Genomic DNA, 17,626 nt, shown 5'->3' on the forward strand with positions numbered 1-17,626 from the left:
TCGGGAATACGGTGGCCGCAACTGGCAAAGGACAGTAACGTTAATTGGAGAGACATGGGAGAGGCCTTAGCCCTGCAGTGGGTGTAGTCAGGCTGATGATGGTGATGATGATGATTATGATGATGCATCTTGCCAACCAAGGCGTATGCCATTTCAAATCATAGTAACGTGAGGCAGTTGGCCATGGGAGGAAGTTTTAAAGCGCAGCACCGGAGGTCTGGATGTTAGATAGATAGAGCGGGCTAAAAGCTGGGCTAAAATCTTCATAACTGCGATAGTACTTCGCATGTACTGAAGACAGAATTTCTTTCCGTTTACAACCTTAAGTGCTCACTATTTTTAGTGATGTAACTCTGTCCCAGGGCTTCAGCAGGATACATTGCCTCAAGAGGTAGTGCGTTAGAGGACAGCTTACTTTCTCTTTACTATTATATAGGCTGTCTTGTTATGTGTAGCTTTTCCCTCCGCTGTCTGTTCTCAGTGCGAAAGCAATACTTCACTAGCAATCCTGGAAAAGCCGATGTCTGCCTGAAGCTTCTGAGATACCCGCACAAACAAAACATGTTGCCGCGACGGGGTTTCGAACCTGCGGCGCATCCGATCACGCCTCGTGTTAAACTGCGACCCATTTTCGCGCTGTGCATTGCCCGTTGTCGTCTTCAACGCCATCTGTGCGCAAAAGTCACGAAAGGAAAGGAAACGCGCATAACTGGCTCCCTGTGTCCGCGGACACCTCAACCGCACTTCGAGCTACGTGGCGGTAGTGACAGAGAGATGTGCGCTGCTTTAGTTTGCATCAACAATGTTTTGGCAGAAGCGGGCCACTGGAGCAATAGGTCGCCGGCGTTCATTGGGTTGATTGGCTCAGGCATGGGCAACATTGTAGACCCGTTGACTTTGAGGGGGAAAAAAAGCGCATGACTGGCTCCCAGGGTCAGTCTACACCTTATTCACGCTTTCGGGTACGTCGCCGTGGTGTCCACTTGCAAAAAACTGCTTTCGCAGTTGTTTTTTTTTTCATCCCTAGATGACGAGCTAAATCATAGAGCCCGACCGTGACCTCACAGTGAAGACAGCCGTTGCTCTCTATCCCACATGGTGTGGGTGGTACAGTCTAGTCCCCACCTCCCTCCCCATCCCACCCCCAAAAAAGAGGCTTGGGAGGTGTTCCTCCTCGGGTGCTCGACGGTCGGAACCAAGCGATCCTTGCCTGCCGTCCTCCCGAGGCGGCTGGCACTTACAGCGACCCAGACTAGGGCTCCTGACCACCTGAGGCCGCCATTCACCATCTTCGCCGGCCCGTGTCCTCTTTAAGTCAGCAAAGATGTTTCATAACCAAAGCACTATATTCCGTGCTTAACAATGCTAAACCGCGAGCAGATTTTTTGCTGTTTTAATTATGCAGCCTTTGGCATTCTTTGTTACGCTCACAGAGCTACTTTCTTCCTATTTCGACAGCAATTGCCCATTGACGGCGAAACAGCGTTGCACAAGAAAGCGCGTAAATGCATCCCCAGCCGCTGTTGTACGGGTCCACAAGTAGTGGCACCATATTTACTTTGCTTTTAGACAAACACCTGGCTTGTAAAAGCGATGTTTTCCGTAAAAAAAAAAGACTGAATAGTTTTCATCCTGGCGCTTACCAATCAGCTGAGCCTGACATAGTATTCCCCTTTAGTGTCCCTTTCAGAACAGCAATTATACAGAAGACGCCACCTTTCATAATGTTCTTATACTTGTGAACGCTGAAAGAAAGCAAGGTATGTGCGAGCGGAGTTTAAAAAGCCAAGCTATGTTCATTCCCTCAAGACAAATCAAGCTACAAGTTGTCTGCTTGTCAGCCAGAATAATTATTAAGGTTTCACGGCCTGAGCCTGCAGGATTAACCGTAATCGCACAACAAAATGTACATTATTTTCAGGTATGTTGTGAGAAAGTGTTATCCTGCTAAGACCTTCTCAAAGCTAAGAAATAGAAGTGGCCCTTTTGCTACATTTTGCTAGAGTCGAAAATTACAAGTAACGTAATGCAGTACATTTTTTTTTTGCGTCCTGTATTTTTTCGTCAATTCCAACCGAAGTTTAGGGCTGTAAAGTAGGCGACTGTAGTGGCGTCCAGGGTGACTTCGTAAGGGACTGATGTCAGATTCTTTTCATGGAGGCAATTCTGCAAAGAAATAACGAACAACTTGTTTATGATGTGAGGCAGGAAATAAACTCAGACTGATCAATTTGGAAGCTAAAGAGCTAGCTAAAAGGCATTTTCTATAGCCCTAAAAGTTTGTCAGTTGTGTCCAGGCTTGTCAAACAAGCCTGGCAGCCAAGTAAAACTTCGGCCTCCCGAAATGCTTTCAGCGGAAATGCAAAAAGAAAGTATTCGCAACGGTGAGGTTGGAAGTGCCTGATGGTAAAGAAATTTTTGATCATTTTTATGGAATCGATGTGCATTCATTCATTTTAAACTACCCTAGAATTGTGGGCTGAAGTGAACAATTTTGTTTCTTATTCAAATCATTGAGACCACGAAATTGTGTCCTCAAGAATTACTCTCGACTTGAATAAGAAAAACGGGAGAAAGTATTCTGGATGAAGCAGACCAGTAGGATAGCACTAGAAAAAAGGAATTGAAGGAGTTGAAGCTTTTATTGGAAAACAACTATTCTACTTAAAACAACTATTAAAAAAACTATTCAACTATTCTACTCAGCATAGCGTTGCGGCAATGAACGCCACCTGAAACAAAATACTGCAAAGTATTCAACACAAACAAAACATGGAGTAGTGAAGCGAGGCAAATTCTCCACTAAAAACAGTATTATCCAAATCTTCCCATTTTTTTTTAAATAAAGGAGTAAGTCGTAATCATTGGGAGAGGCTTTCTGTTGCTTTGAGCTAGTGCTGCTCTATTGCTCCTCCGCCGTAGAGAAAGTTCAACGACATCCTGTTATCTCTCCATGAGTGTGAAACATTTTTTGTCAGGTTTGGTGGAATGCGATACAGAGAGCTAATTCTGAAGAAGTAAAATTATTTGAAAATACCTAACTAATATAGTGCCACCTTACGGCCCGGTACCGATGTAAAAAGACAAAAATCAGAGAAGGAGCGAGTCGAAGGAATAATGGCTGGTTTCAATAAACGGTGCAACAATCATCTGACAGTCAGACGCGTTTAGGAAAGTAGGTCATAATTCTGAGAACATATATAATAGCGAATCCTAGGACATTGCATGAAAAGAAATAATGCTTGCCGTGATCCCATCGTAGCCCAAGCTGTTATATAGATGGGTAATTAGCAACTTCTAGCTGTAACACGTTTAACTCCCTCCAGCGGATGCATCAAAGCACGGGAGTTCTGAAGAGAGCAATTTCAAGCGTTTTGAACGATGCGATTCAAAGAAAATTGCTTAATTTGTCTACTTACCGAAATCTTCTGCATTTTTTCGCCTAGGGAATAAGGCAGCCCCACTGCCGAGTATAAGATTCCAGTCTGTCCAAATATATTGAAGTAAGAATATATTGCACCTTCAAAACACCTCTATGTGCTCAATAGTCACATCTTGTTAAAATTGAATTCACCAAGTGATCGCGAGCTAGCTGCGTCATATTTTCATTGCATACAAGGCACTAGCCTCACTGTAATATATTCACCCTAGATAGAACCATCACCAACGTTAGCCCCAAACATTTCAATGGAATCTGTCCTCCTGTATAGTCAATCTATTAGGGCTATCATAAGGAAGCCGCATGGATGAAGTCAAGCTCTTTTCTTTTGAAATCCAATGCCTATTTAGGATTTCCGCAAACATTTCCCACTAGCAACGCCTCCAAACCAACTCAGTGATCAACTCTGTCTCGAAGTTTTTTTTTCCACTAGCCGAGCATACCAGCTATATAAGTTAATACTGTGACTTTGCGTTTCGGTCTCCGGTGCCCTCAGGCACAATAGGAAACTCCCACTATAATTACAGTTGACAAACTTTGCAAAAATCTTTGTGTGCCTTGTTGTGCACGCTGAACAGAGCCAGTTACTTTGTTTTTTAAATTTTTGAGAAAAGGCTAAAGCTTTCTCTTCTTCCAGCATGAATGGTCTGAAATAGACTTTCTGGAGGAAGAGGCGGAATTGTTTATCTTTCATGACATTGTTTTTTACTTCGGTCGTACGTTTGTTGGCTTCATTAGGCGCCAGTCAACACATACGATTATATTTGATTAAATATCTGTCAGTATAAAGTTGTATTCCCTGGCTATGCCGGTACTGCTTTTCATTATTAACTGCTTGTTACATCCGTTTAAACATGATCCTATTATGTTGTCTATCTGGCAATCGTTATGGTACAATACTACAATTTGAAACTTCATAATGGGCAATCAACCAACGTCGACAGTTATATTCGCATCAAAATTTCATCAGTGAATATTTTTTTTCAGCTCATTGTAATCCAAGGCTGTTCTTTCCTCTAGCGTTGAGCACCAAAATGACACTCCATTTTTCGAGTGTCACACATAGGTAAGAAGGCTCTGAAATGCTCAGAAGAAAGCGATTACCGCATTAACAAGCACAAATAAAAATAATTACCCTGTTTTTCATGTGTGTCTGAATGCAGTAGGTAATCTGAAATGCAAAAGCAACCCTTGAAGCAAGTGCTGCGAAATTTTACTGCAGAACTAAATCACAGCACCTTTTTCATAAACTAAAGAACCGAAGGCAGTTTTCAAATCAAAAACGAGAGAATCTCGGAAGAAATACTTCGAACGGTTGGCCTCTGACTTTTTGTGCAGCAATAAAAAAGCTTTCTATCAATTTATGAAGCGTACAGTAATGATAAGCTCAGCCTGGCTTGATCGTAACAGAAGGCAGTGAAAAAGCTACGATATTTAACAACTTCTTCAAATCCGTTTCCCGCTCTCCGAAAACAGTTCAGACCCAACCACGTAGAAATGATTGCCCACCCATGTCTCCTTTTGTTCTTTCACACGAAGGAATACTTCAGCTTCTCAATAACATAGACGAGTCCAAGGCTACAGATCCAGATGGTATATCGCCAAGAGTTTTAAAGCATTGCTCTATAGCAGTGTCTCAGTATATTTTTCTAATTTATAGCAAATCTCTTAAATAGGGCAAGCTTCCAGGTGACTGGAAAGTAGCCAATATAGTAGCAGTGTTTAAACGCGGGGAAAAATCTGACGTGTCTAACTAGCGGCCTATTTTCCTCACACCGATATGTTATAAAATACGTGCACACATATTTTATTAGGCACTAATGCAACTCCTCTCTGCCATTGAGTTTATAAAGCCTCGCCAACATGAATTTAGAAGAGGATTTGCATGCACTACTCAATTAATAGAATTCTACCATGGTATAGCTTCTGCGATTGATGGCAATGGTCAGGTGGCTTGTTTGTGTTTAAATTTTCAGAAGGCTTTCTACACGGTCCCGCGTTCGCTCTTTGTACGGAAACTAGAAAATCTTAACACTGATTACACTATTACCGCATGGATTGCAAGTTATTTAACTTCACAGAAGCAGAAGGTAGTATTAAATGGCACTAGATCGAGTTTGGCCTCGGTTACATCTGGCGTCCCCCAGGGGTCTGTTTTGGATCCGCTGCCTTTTCTTCTTTTTGTTAATGATATCTCTAATGGAGTAATCTCTAAAATGCGACTGTATGCCGACGATTTTGTTTTGTATTGTGTTGTGACAAATGCGACGGGTTCCACACAGCTCCAGGACGATATCTTCCTAATAGAACTGTGGTGTCGGGAAAATTCTCCGTTTTTAAGCAACAAAAGTATGTTCAAGTAAGCTTCGCAAATAAACGCAACAAACTTTCTAATAGATATATCTTGAATAATCAAATAATAAAAATTAAGCGAGTTGCTAATATCTGGGTGTAAATATTTCTTAAGATGGAAGGTGGGCTCCGCATATACATAATATAGCCAGTAAGACATGAAGAGCTCTTTCTTCATTTTGGAACGGAATTTAAAGTACGTTTCTATGGAAGTAAAGCAGGCTGCGTGTCAGGCATATGCGTGACCGATATTAGAGTATGCCTGCCCTGTATGGGACCCATTTCATCGTGTGCATGTTGACGCACTTGAGCATATACAATCTCCTGCTGCTCGGTTTGTTACGGGGAAGTTTTATCGATTTCTCAGCGCTACCAATATTAAACGTGAACACTACTGGTGCCCTTCAAATGAACGCCGCAAAAAAAAATGAGACTCAAATTATTACCTAGCATTTTTTTACAATCGAACAGGGATCACTGCTTCTAATTACTGACAGAAAACGCATTATGTTCCTTCTCGAATGACCATAAATGTAAGATTCGTTCATACCAATGCCGCACTTATTTCTTTAAACAATCATTTTTTTCCGCGTACACGAACGGTTGGAACGTATTACCAGAAGATGTATTCAGCCGCAAAGATGTTGATTTGTTTTATGATCTTTTGTGCCCCCCTCTGTAATTCCCTAGCGGCGCTGCGGGCATTTTGCCCATAAAGAATGTTAGTATGGCACACGGTACGGTATGGTATGGTACGGCATGGTGTTATAGCATGGTATGGTACGGTATGGTCCGGTATGGTGCGTGGTATTTAACATTCTGTAATAATGTAGAGGTAGCAGAAGAATTCTGCAAAATGGTTGTGGGCACAACTATGGTACCATCAACCAGTTTGGAGGCTTTTGTACCCCCTTCACCAGATGACCACTACGACATGCTATTCACGATGCCTGAACTAGAAGCTGCTCTAATCGTTCCAGAACACTGGAAGATCAGCCGCCTGGTTGCACTTTTGAAACATGGCAAACCTCCTTATGAGCTTACCTCATACCTACCGGCCAGTTGCACTAGCAAGCTGCGTCGGCAAAGTTATGGAGCGAAAGGTGCTGGCGCGGCTCGAATGGTTTTTAGAGCAGAATGCTCTCTATCCGGATATGATGACCGGGTTCCGGAGGGGCCGTTCTTCGATTGACAGCGTAATCGACCTCATATCGACAGTGGAACATGAAAAACGTAGTCGCCGACTCGTCGCTGCTGTCTTCTTGGACATCAAAGGGGCCTACGATAATGTACTTCATGACGCCATCCTTGATGCCCTTGACGACATTGGCGTTGGCGGCCGGATGTATTCGTGGATTGGGAGCTACCTCAACGGCCGGTCTGTTTACATGTCTACGCCTGATGGGGAAATTGCCCGTCATCAGGTTTGCCGTGGAGTTCCTCAGGGAGGAGTTCTTAGCCCAACCCTATTTAACGTGGCATTGATTGGACTGGTGAATGAACTTCCCACTAACATTCACATCAGTGCCTATGCTGATGATAGCTGCATCTGGGCGTCGGGTTCGACACGTCCGCAAATGCGTGCGAGATTACAACGTGCCGTGTCATCTACTTCAAGGTACCTACGGCGTCAGGGTTTGCACTTGGCAGCTGAAAAATGTGCTGTGGTCGCATTCACGCGCAAGTCTGTCTGCCACTACCCGGTAACTCTTCAAGGGGTTGCAATACCATACGTCTCCCACCACAGATTTTTGGGCATTATCATTGACCGCGATCTGTCATGGTCGAGGCATATAAACATGCTAAAGAAAAGACTCACTCTTTTTTGCCATGTGCTTCGCTTTGTGGCAGGCATTAAATGGGGCCCAACGGAGCGCTCCTTGCTTCGACTTTACTATACCCTCTTTATTGGATACATTCGTTACAGCCTTCCTGTACTCTCTAACATGAGTATTTCCTGCTTGCGGACATTAGAGAGTGTCCAAGCACAGGCGCTCAAGATATTCCTCGGATTACCACGTTGTGCCTCGAACAAAGGCACGATTGAGGAATCTCGTGCGTGCCCAATATCGGTCTACCTGTCACACGAACCACTTCGTGTATATTTACGTGCGCTTACACGGCACCGCTGTCACCCGCTGACGAAGATTTTTGATGAGCGACCGGACAGCAGTTTTGCACGCGCACTGCGCTTCCATCGCTCCGAATTGCCATAGACTATAACCTGCCGCATCATTCCTTGCAGCCCCCATGGGTAATGGCTCAGCCTTCAGTCTGCCTGCATTTCCCAGGCATAATCAAGAAGTCTGCGATGCCGGTTAGCGGACTGAAGGAACTCGCACTTGCCTACATCTGGTCAGAATACCACAAATGTGTGCACGTCTACACGGATGGATCTGCGTCTCCAAATGCATCAACAGCAGCTTTCGCAATCCATGCACAACAGACGACCCGCAGATTCATTTTGGGACACAAGTCTACTTCAACCGCTGCAGAGCTTGTGGGCCTTCGGGAATCAATTCGCCCCATCTGCGGAGAACCGCCTCAGGAGTGGTGCATTTTCACCGAGTGTAAACCTGCGCTACACATTTTAGGATGCTTCCTACGCCACACAGCCTACCAAGCTCTGGCTCTTGATATCATTAGCCTCGTATCATTTGCTCAGGGAAACGGCCACCGTATAGTGTTTCAGTGGATCCCCGGACACTGCGGACTCGATGGAAATGAGACCGCCGACGCTGAAGCAAGGAGCGCCCTCAGCAGTGGCCTGCGTACAGCTGTACCGTTCTCTATAGTGGACACAACTTGTCTCCTTTCGGAATTGATGAGGAGGGCGACGGCTAAGTACTGGGCCCTGCCAGACACCCGCCATATCCGCCTTAAACGGCTAGATCCTACGATGACCTTTTCAGTTCCTCGCGGAATACATCGCCCTATTGCATGCGTTATCCGTAGACTACGTTTAAACGTGGCATTCAGGCGCAAATACTTGCACTTAATAGCACAAGCGGACTCCCCGGAATGTACCACATGTGGTGTGCTAGAGACTATAGAACATGTTTTAGTGGCGTGTCCTGCGTATGCACGTGAAAGACTCATATTCGCATCTGCTCTGAAGCCTATGGACACATCGCTCCTCTCTGAGGATTTGATCCTCGGCGCTTGGCCAGATAGTTTTAGAACTGTAAAGGCAACGCGAGCGCTCTCACGCTTTTTGAGCGACACAGACCTTGTCTCGCGTTTGTGATGTCAGAAAGTGTGCCTTTCTTTTAAAGTAGTTTTTCATCTGCCTCCTCCCATCATCATCGTCCCCCATCGTGACCTTCATTTATCTCCTCTTCCCGTCCCCCAGAGCAGAGTAGCAGGCCAGATATTTATTTTTCACGCCAACCTCTCTGCCTTTCATATAAATAAACCTCTCTCTCTCTCTCTCTCTCTCTCTCTCTCTCTCTCTCTCTCTCTCTCTCTCTCTCTCTCTCCGTAGCTGCATTTAGGCTGTGATATAGTCCTTACTGGAGGACTTTGGGTTAATTTCGACCAGCCTTAGATGCATTCCGCCTGAATCGACATTTCGCTGTGTGTCCGGGATTCGATTTCATCGCTTAGGACCAAAGGTGGACAACCTCATGAGGTCGACCTCAACCTCAAAATGACCTCAACCTCACGTCGTGAGGTGAGGTTGAGGTGAGGTCGGCGACGGCTCGAAATTTTGTGAGTGAGGCCAGCAAATCAGACCTCAACCTCACGCGTGAGTGAGGTTGAGTGAGGTCGTCATTCAGTGATATCCAAATTTTGAGGTCGAGACTTTTTGCAGTTGCCACGTCTTGCTCCGACGAGTGCCGCTTCCGAAGCGGCGTTGCAGCGCATCACCGCAGTGTTCATGCAATAACGCGTGGTGTTCGGTTTCCCCTGTTTCGACAATCAGATGCCACAGTTCCCTCTTAGCTTCCGGTGCTGCGCTGTAATGTCCGTTCAGTCCAAGCCTACAGGAAGACGCACCCCTCTGGTCTTCCCGGAAGGAGTGTTACTATCACAGCACGCTTCTTCCCTCCCCCTTGCCCCGCTGGCGTAGCACCCGTAGCTGACTGCGCGCCGGTCGGCTCAAACTCCCAGGAGCGCGCAAAGCACGTAACTCACGTTGACACGCGGTAGCTTTGTTTGAGGCCGCAAACCAATAAGTTCAGTCCAACAAGCACGCAATAAATTCGTCGCAGCGCGGATGGCCCCAAGCAAGACTGCTTCGTGTTCATGCTCGTTGCCGGCGATGACGTCATGGCTCTTGCCTTGCAGTCGAATAAAGGGGATCCTGCTGAACATTACTACCTGACTTAACAGAAACTGGAGTAGTCGGCACAGGCGAGAGAATGCGATTCAGGTGGTTTCTAACAAAGACACCTGCTGATTTCATTAAGAAAGCACGAAGCCAGAAAAACCTGTAACACCGTCGAAGCTTTTGATCGGTGGCTTCCCCTTTCAAATCTCACATTAATTCTGTATGTTCCCGTTCCGCAGTACAAGCAGATGCAAAAATAATTTAACTTTTTATCCTTCCGAATAACCTCTCTTTTGACGTCCGGTTCCTTATCCCTTCTCGGATATTCACTTATTATGCCGAAACACCGCAGCACGAAGTGAACGCACCAGCATAGCGGTGTGTTACAGCGGCGAAAAAATGCAAAACTATAATGAATGTATGTTGATGTGGTAGCTGATTCCTTCCCATTTTTTAATATAGATGTGTGAATGGAACTGATTACATGCTCGCGCAGTGGTGGTGGTGGTGGTAGTGGTTTTATTAAAATAATAGTAAAAAGGAAGGAAAAGATTTTTGCTAGCCCCGGCATCTGCCATCGATACTGAAGCACCTGAGCTGGAGCAGCGGTGCTGAGTCACCCTTTCAAACCTTCTAATATGGCGTTTAATGGGGCACACTGTTGTTCGCTTCTGTTTTTAGTGTGCGACTTTTGTTTGTATGTTGAGAGAGAGAGAGAGAACAACTTTATTGAAAATGACTGCAGAATCGGTTAGGCTCCCTCCACGCAGGGAGGACAAGCTTTTACCGCGGCGCGGCCACTACGTCTGCCTCGTGCGTTGTGCTCCTCGAGGTCTTGGTCCCTCGCTACTGCCGCGGGTCCGAGAGGGCCGCCGCCCCTTTCCTGAAGGTGCTTCCCACCTTCTCCTCGGTGTCGCTCGGTCACTGCCTTTCTAGAGCTGCCGAGACCTGCTGGACGGCCTTGAGTTGTCTCTCTTGATCATAGCTGCTGTTGTTGTTGTTGTTGTTGTTGTTGTTGTTGTTGTTGTTGTTGTTGTTGTTGTTGTTGTTGTTGTTGTTGTTGTTGTTGTTGTTGACCTCACACGATGGCACATACCCGCAAGGGGGGGGGGGGGGGGGGATAGCTCCTCGTTGCAGCCTCTAGCTGCGGCGGGATCGTCGTCTTCTCGCTGGCTTCTCGCGGATTTACACTTCAGTCCCAGAGGATGTGAGCCGCGGTGGCTCTCTCCTTCGCGCACAGTTTACACACGTCACTCGCGTGCACACTCGGACACGCGTGCTTAGCTAGCACCGGGGTGAGCAGGGATCCCGTCTGTAACTGTCTGTATAACACTGCCTCCTTCCGGGTAAGCCCCGGGTGAGGTGGCGGCATAGTCTGTCTGTTCAGTCTCTAATCATTTTATTTGTTTCTTTTCTTGTATGGGATCAGTTAGGTTGGTGGCCTGCCTTGCAGACGACCGGGCACTACACGTTACCTTTCCTTTAACTATTTTTCACAGACACATCGTTCTTTTGTAAAACAGCTCGAACAACACCCCAACTGAAACAGCGCCCAACTGAATGTTCTGCTTACCCATCGTTCACTTTAAACGGCTTCGCAGAATGCTCAAGCGGTGCCCGCGGGTAAAAAACGCCGAGGATGCCGGCGTGCCATTGATTAGTTCAGTTTTGAAGGAAAACAAGTGATTGACTTAAAGCAGCTTGTCTCAGACTGGTTGACGAAATGGAACCCAGAATTCTGTTGAGGCGTATGAGTGCTTAGGCGGGGTTCTTTTTCCCCGGGGTGGGGGCTGGGGAGGGGGGCTGGGAAAAAGATTTCGCTGCGGGGAAATTTGAGCGGAGCGCCATGGTGCTCTTGACAGAGAGAGCAGCTCACGCTGCCCACTCTAGGCCAGTTGTTTTGACCCGCGTGATTTTAATAGTTGGCACAGTGTTCGAAGACGTATAATTTAGCCCTTTCTTTCAAAATGCCGCGGGTTCACCGCGTCATCGGAGAATTCCCAGGATTTCGAAACAGTTACCATCGCCACCTGGAGGGAAGTGGCGGAAACAGGGGAGGGTCTTGACCTCCCCGGAACATCAGCATCATCATTCCTAATTATTTGCTGCAGGTATTCCTATTTTCCCGCACAATAATTGTCTTTGGTTGCTGGGTAATGTACAATATTTAATCAATATTCTGTCAACCTTTAAATTTGTAGCGGTGTATCATACTTCCCTGGGCTCATAAGGATACATTGTTAGCATCATCATCATCGCCGTCATCTCGAGAGTCAAAGCTATGTGTCGTTGCATGATCTTTGCAGTCTGTCATACATGATGAGAACTGTCGCGTTTACCTGCTGGACAATCCGAATGTCATTAATGTGGACCAGGCTGTCGGCACTCTTTGTAATGTGTCATGCGCGCATGTGAAATAATGTGGGATCCATATGGATCTTGAATTGGGGGTGGATGAGGGCCTGGTATGACGAGAAATTACATCGTTGTCACGTGAGCAGGTGTGATGTCTTATTACAGCATCGTGACGTGACTAGGTTTGATGGCACAATACATCGCTGTCACGTGACCTGGTATGGCGTCACACTCATATAATGGCATCACTAATTATACTAATTGACTTTAACTTTACCTAATTATATTAACTAGTATTAATTAATTGAATGACGTCATCGTCTTCGTCGCGTGACTCGTCGGCTCGTGACGTCGTATGGTGCCGTTTCTTGCGGACAGTTTTTTTGCGGATTGACTTTGAAAGTGAGCTATCTAATGCTTTCGCAATAATAAAAGAAGCCGATCGCTTCTACACAGACATAAATACAACGTGCCTCTGTTGGTGTACTACAGTCGCAGCTTAAGTGTTTTCGAAGGACTGGAAAGAGCATTCTCGCTATGCCGGATAGAGCTAGAAAATCTAAATATACTGATATGTGTCTACATAACAGTCGCATTGGAAAGTATATCGACGACCGGTTTCTTTGTATTCGGCAACTATTCTCAAGCCTGAAAAAAGTATCGTGAATACCTCCCCCCTCCTCCCAATTTCGGGTAGATGGTGTAGGTCTGTGTTTGTGAATTGTCGGTTCGTGTGTGAATGAGCGAGATGCTTTCAATACAAACAAGTATAGACGAAGCAGGTTGCCAAATATTGACACATATAAAGTGCTGGCCGATGTACTGGTGGTAACCGCGTATGAGACACCCCTGCCCGCAGGCCATATACTCTCCGAGGGTCCATCCCAGATTATAAGTTTCTCCTATTGCGTGCACATCAAAAGTGTCTGTACAGACCTTTTTAAATAATACCATCATCATTTTTACTTTCCTGTCTCACAGGATTCTCAGAATTGTTTTTAACTGAAAAACTTCTTAATCGCTTTTTGTTTTGTTTTTCGTTTGTTTTTTGAGGTCGAGCAGCCGACCTCAACCTCAGAATTTGAGGTTGAGGTGAGGTTGAATGAGGTCAGCAGTGGCCTCAGGAAAAGTTAGGTGAGGGTGTCTAAGGATACCTGAACCTCAACTGATAAGGTTGAGTGAGGTCGGCAAATTCTTTTTAAGGTTGAGGTGAGGTCCAGATATTTGAGATCAAATGCCCACCTCTGCTTAGAACTGACATGACCTAACGCAACTACCGCTGAGCCAGCATGGTGAGATTCTTGAAGGGCCATAATTCCTTCAATGGTACATGACTCTGAGATCGAACAATAGTCAGCCAAAGTGCGCACTAATGCTAATGCGCAAATTTCTCGATTCATTCATTCATTCATTTCTCGAGTTGTCGATTCATTCCGGCACCTACTTGTCCATCTATCCGCCCGTTCAGTTATGATTCCTGGACATTTGCTGTCAAAAAGGGCCATCATCTACAAACGCCTTTTTGGCAGCAGCGCGTGATATTCCTACTTTTCTTACCCGGCAAGCAGTAGTGCTGCTTAGTTCACTTTATTGTCTTGACTTAATCGACTGGACTATGGCCAAGATGATGAACGGCCGAATCAAGTTTTAACTCTTTTTATCCCAACGGCCACGTATGCGGCCATAAAATATGGCAAGATTAATGATCACAGTGGTCATACTGCTAAGAACGCGGGCTGAATCGGTTGCGAGCTACTCCGGGCAGAAATTTTTAAAAATTAATCGTAAATTTTAGGGTACTCGCAGAGCTTCTAAATTTCGCTCGAACATTCAAAAAGACCACCTCTACAGACCGGTTGCTCTAGAATATGACCATTAAAAAGGGTGTGGGGTGCATTTAATGGTAAACAGTTAAAATGCTTTTGTGATATGCCAAAGAGAGTTCATTAGTACTTCGTCAGACTTATTTAGGGTTTTCTTCCTTGGTACCACCTAACCAAGCCCCGTCCAAAAAGAAGAATCAGCGATGCCTTCCAGGAAGCGAGTCCATCCAACTTCTAAGCATTTCAAGTCTAAATAATGTGCCAGAATGTGCGAAGGTAACCGTATGTCTAATTTCAGTTTTAGCTTCTCACCCAATGCACAAAAGATTTTTTAACTATCTGACAAGCAGTCAACTATATCTAACAATCATATACTTGCCAGCACAGATGTTTTCTCTGGTATTGACTCCTTGCAGATGCTCAGCATATGACAATATGCATAAATTGCCTGAAGAAAAACGTTATGGGCCATATTAATTGAATTTCATCAAACTGTTCCATTTTTACACAATGCTACTCATTAGTGCACATCGTTTTCTTTCTCTATGAACTATTCATGCACCTCTCTATGCGGCATGTTATAACAATAAATATGCATGCCGTAATTCAAACATGAGTATCACGTTAAACATTATTAATTTGGAATAATAAAATTGCATTATTTTACCTTACGGTCTGCCACCTGATTACACAGGTAAGAATAAGTGATTCTGCTCAGTAGACACGAAATAAAATTCACATGGAACTGGTTGGGCCTAAAAGAACAAGTTAAACGAGCGACTGTACGCTGCAGAAAGTTTCTCTCTGCAATGGACTTGTAAGAAAAATTCTAGACGCTATCAAAGCACCCGGGAGTTGCTGGCGACGACAGTTTCGCAGAACTTGCGTGAATGAATAAACTCTCATGTGCATCATCATGGTCATCATTCATTGTTTAGCGTCTGTGCTGCATTGGAAAAAGGCTCTCCTGTTTATCTGCAATTAACCCCATATAAATAATGCCGTATAGTGTTGTTCTTTCCTTATTACAAGCAGAGCGATCTGGAACGATAATGAGCACAGGAGACAAATGCTACGGCATTCGAGATTGTTGTGGGTTGTTTAGAAGCCTTATCTCGAAAGTTTACTCTCACCTACAAACTGAGCGCGGCCGATAACGGCAGCAATTCATATTCCAACAACCATCGCACGCACTTGCGTAGCCACCGAATTGTTTTGTCATGGGCTCAAGTTAGCCTCACAAATGTTTCGAGTTCTGCGCCAGCCTGGTTGTCTGTCATCTGAGAACGTGCTGTCGTCTAAGTCGCAGCAATATGAGCCTCTTTACCGCACGCATAGTACTATTTAAACGTTGAACTTTACCGCTTGAACTGTGCTAGGACGTGTAGTTCACTTAATTTCGATAGTTTTTAAGCATCAAAACCTTTAGCTCCTGTTTTTTGCACGCCGCGGGTTACCTTGGCGCTAGAACTCTGGGAAAGCACGGCTCCGAATGCAAGGTAAGACATGTGGCCGAATCTAAACGAACTTTGGCTAAACTTTCCCCACGCCCCATTGTGCCCACATGCTGGGCTGCAGCCGGAGCAGCGCATACGTCATCAACGGCGTATTTCTATTTTTGTGAAGTGCGAAGCCAGCGCACGGCTCGATGGAGTCACGCTCTGTACTGCGCCCCGAGCGGGACACGAGCAGTCCTCAGCACGTGTGAGCGAAGGACGAATTCACACGCCTGTCGTCAACTTGAATAGTGTAGAATAACTTATCCAGTGAATCCAGCCTCCTGCGGAACCGTGGCGCCATCCTTCGGCGCTACGCGGAACATCTTTGAAACAGCGATGGTGGCGACGGTGGTGGTAGGTAGTGATTAAAGTGACTGATAGTGATCCCAGAAGTCGCCCGAGCGACACTTCGTGCGGATGGTTGTATTTGCCCGAGACGAGACTTTGCAACGAGGTTCAGTCTCAGAATGTACTACGCCGGTACTGCAACACATTTCAAGCTTACATCTACTCTCCACCACGAGAGCGAGTGCATTTTTTATTAAGCTACTTAGCTTTGAAATGAAAGCTTTTTTTGAAATTCTACAGTTCTTGCTTTGACACTTCCTTGAGCACGCCGCGAGTTTTTAAATACAGGCGCGTCACAAGAGTACGCAACGCCGCGTCCGCTACTGCAGTGATCTACTGCGATCGTTTCTTGCACGCTTTGCGAGCTTTTTGTTGTGTTGTTCGAATTTTCTTTTCAGCATCGTTTATTTTCTTGCCGCTCAAAGGGCATAGACCACCCTAGCCAAAAAAAGCGCAGCCACTAAGTCGCGAGCAAGAATTTGTAGTCATACTGCATCCGTATAGTACCTTAGCATGAGTCCACTCACCTTTCGAAGTTTCTCGGAAGGGAACTCCTTCGCCGCAGCAGCAATCTCTTCGTTACAGTGTTTCATCACCTCCCCAAATTGCGTCTTAGCTCTGAACAGCCTTGGTCCGAGCGCTGTAACAGCAAAATCATTTAGCTTTTTTTTTCTTCCGCATGGTCTACATCACCTTGGCGAACACTTACGCGGCAGTTTGGAGTCGCAAGCGAGCACATCCTGCCAAGCAAGAGCGATCAGCAATAAGCATAGCTTGCAGTTGGCTTGATGAAAAATGCGTCGAATAACACCCATTCCTGTCCACGCGCGCTGCAGTTATGCCCGGGTGTCGGGAATTCTGGCAGCAGTGCACTGGGGCCTGCGCAAAGCAATACCTCCCAATCAAGCATAAGAACTGATCTCAAATGACCTTTATGCTCTTAAGCCGAAAATTCCGGTATGTCTAACGTCTTCACACCGACCCTTCTAGAGCCGGAGTCAAGGAATATTGATCCGCATTCAAGCGCCTGAAAACAGGGCAACTCAAAATACTCTTTTGCCACCACATCTTCTCCTACATGTCGCGGCAAGAATTACCTTTTGTGGGGAATACCGTGCGCCACATATCACATAATATAGCAGTGTCAAAATATACCCTAAACTACACCACAGCTGTACCAGAGCCATCCTTTGTGAGAGGAACGGCTTGTTTTCTTAACTAATTGATACAATGTCATGCAAATTACAAAGCAGTTATTCAAACCACATCAATTAGGTAGTCGCGGATCCAAGCAAGCACGTTTCACAATTAAGTTGCAGTCGACCAACAAGCAAAAACTATCCATCACAAGTACATGGGTTCATATCGAGCACTATCAATAACAGAAATAAACAAGCATACCGCTGTTATAAATTTGTGTCATGCAAAAAATGACAATGCATAATTTAGTATGTTCAAAGGAGATGGCAGAAATTTCCGGTTGCATTAAATGGAGAGGGTGCTAAATTTTGTTAACGGTATAGTAGAAATGGTAACA

The 17,626-nt window shown here is 45.4% G+C and overlaps 1 long non-coding RNA gene across 1 annotated transcript; it reads right to left on the bottom strand.

Moving 5' to 3' along the window:
* Window positions 1-14,609: 14,609 nt before the first annotated feature.
* On the bottom strand, window positions 14,610-16,940 carry LOC144103725 (uncharacterized). The gene is made up of 3 exons (XR_013308318.1): window positions 16,799-16,940; window positions 16,617-16,729; window positions 14,610-14,690 (listed from the first exon to the last, which is right to left on the bottom strand). It is a non-coding gene; the product is annotated as an uncharacterized LOC144103725 (long non-coding RNA).
* Window positions 16,941-17,626: the final 686 nt, after the last annotated feature.

This window comes from Amblyomma americanum, chromosome 9 (assembly GCF_052857255.1).
Source record: "Amblyomma americanum isolate KBUSLIRL-KWMA chromosome 9, ASM5285725v1, whole genome shotgun sequence".
In the NCBI taxonomy this organism is placed as follows: Eukaryota; Metazoa; Arthropoda; class Arachnida; order Ixodida; family Ixodidae; genus Amblyomma; species Amblyomma americanum.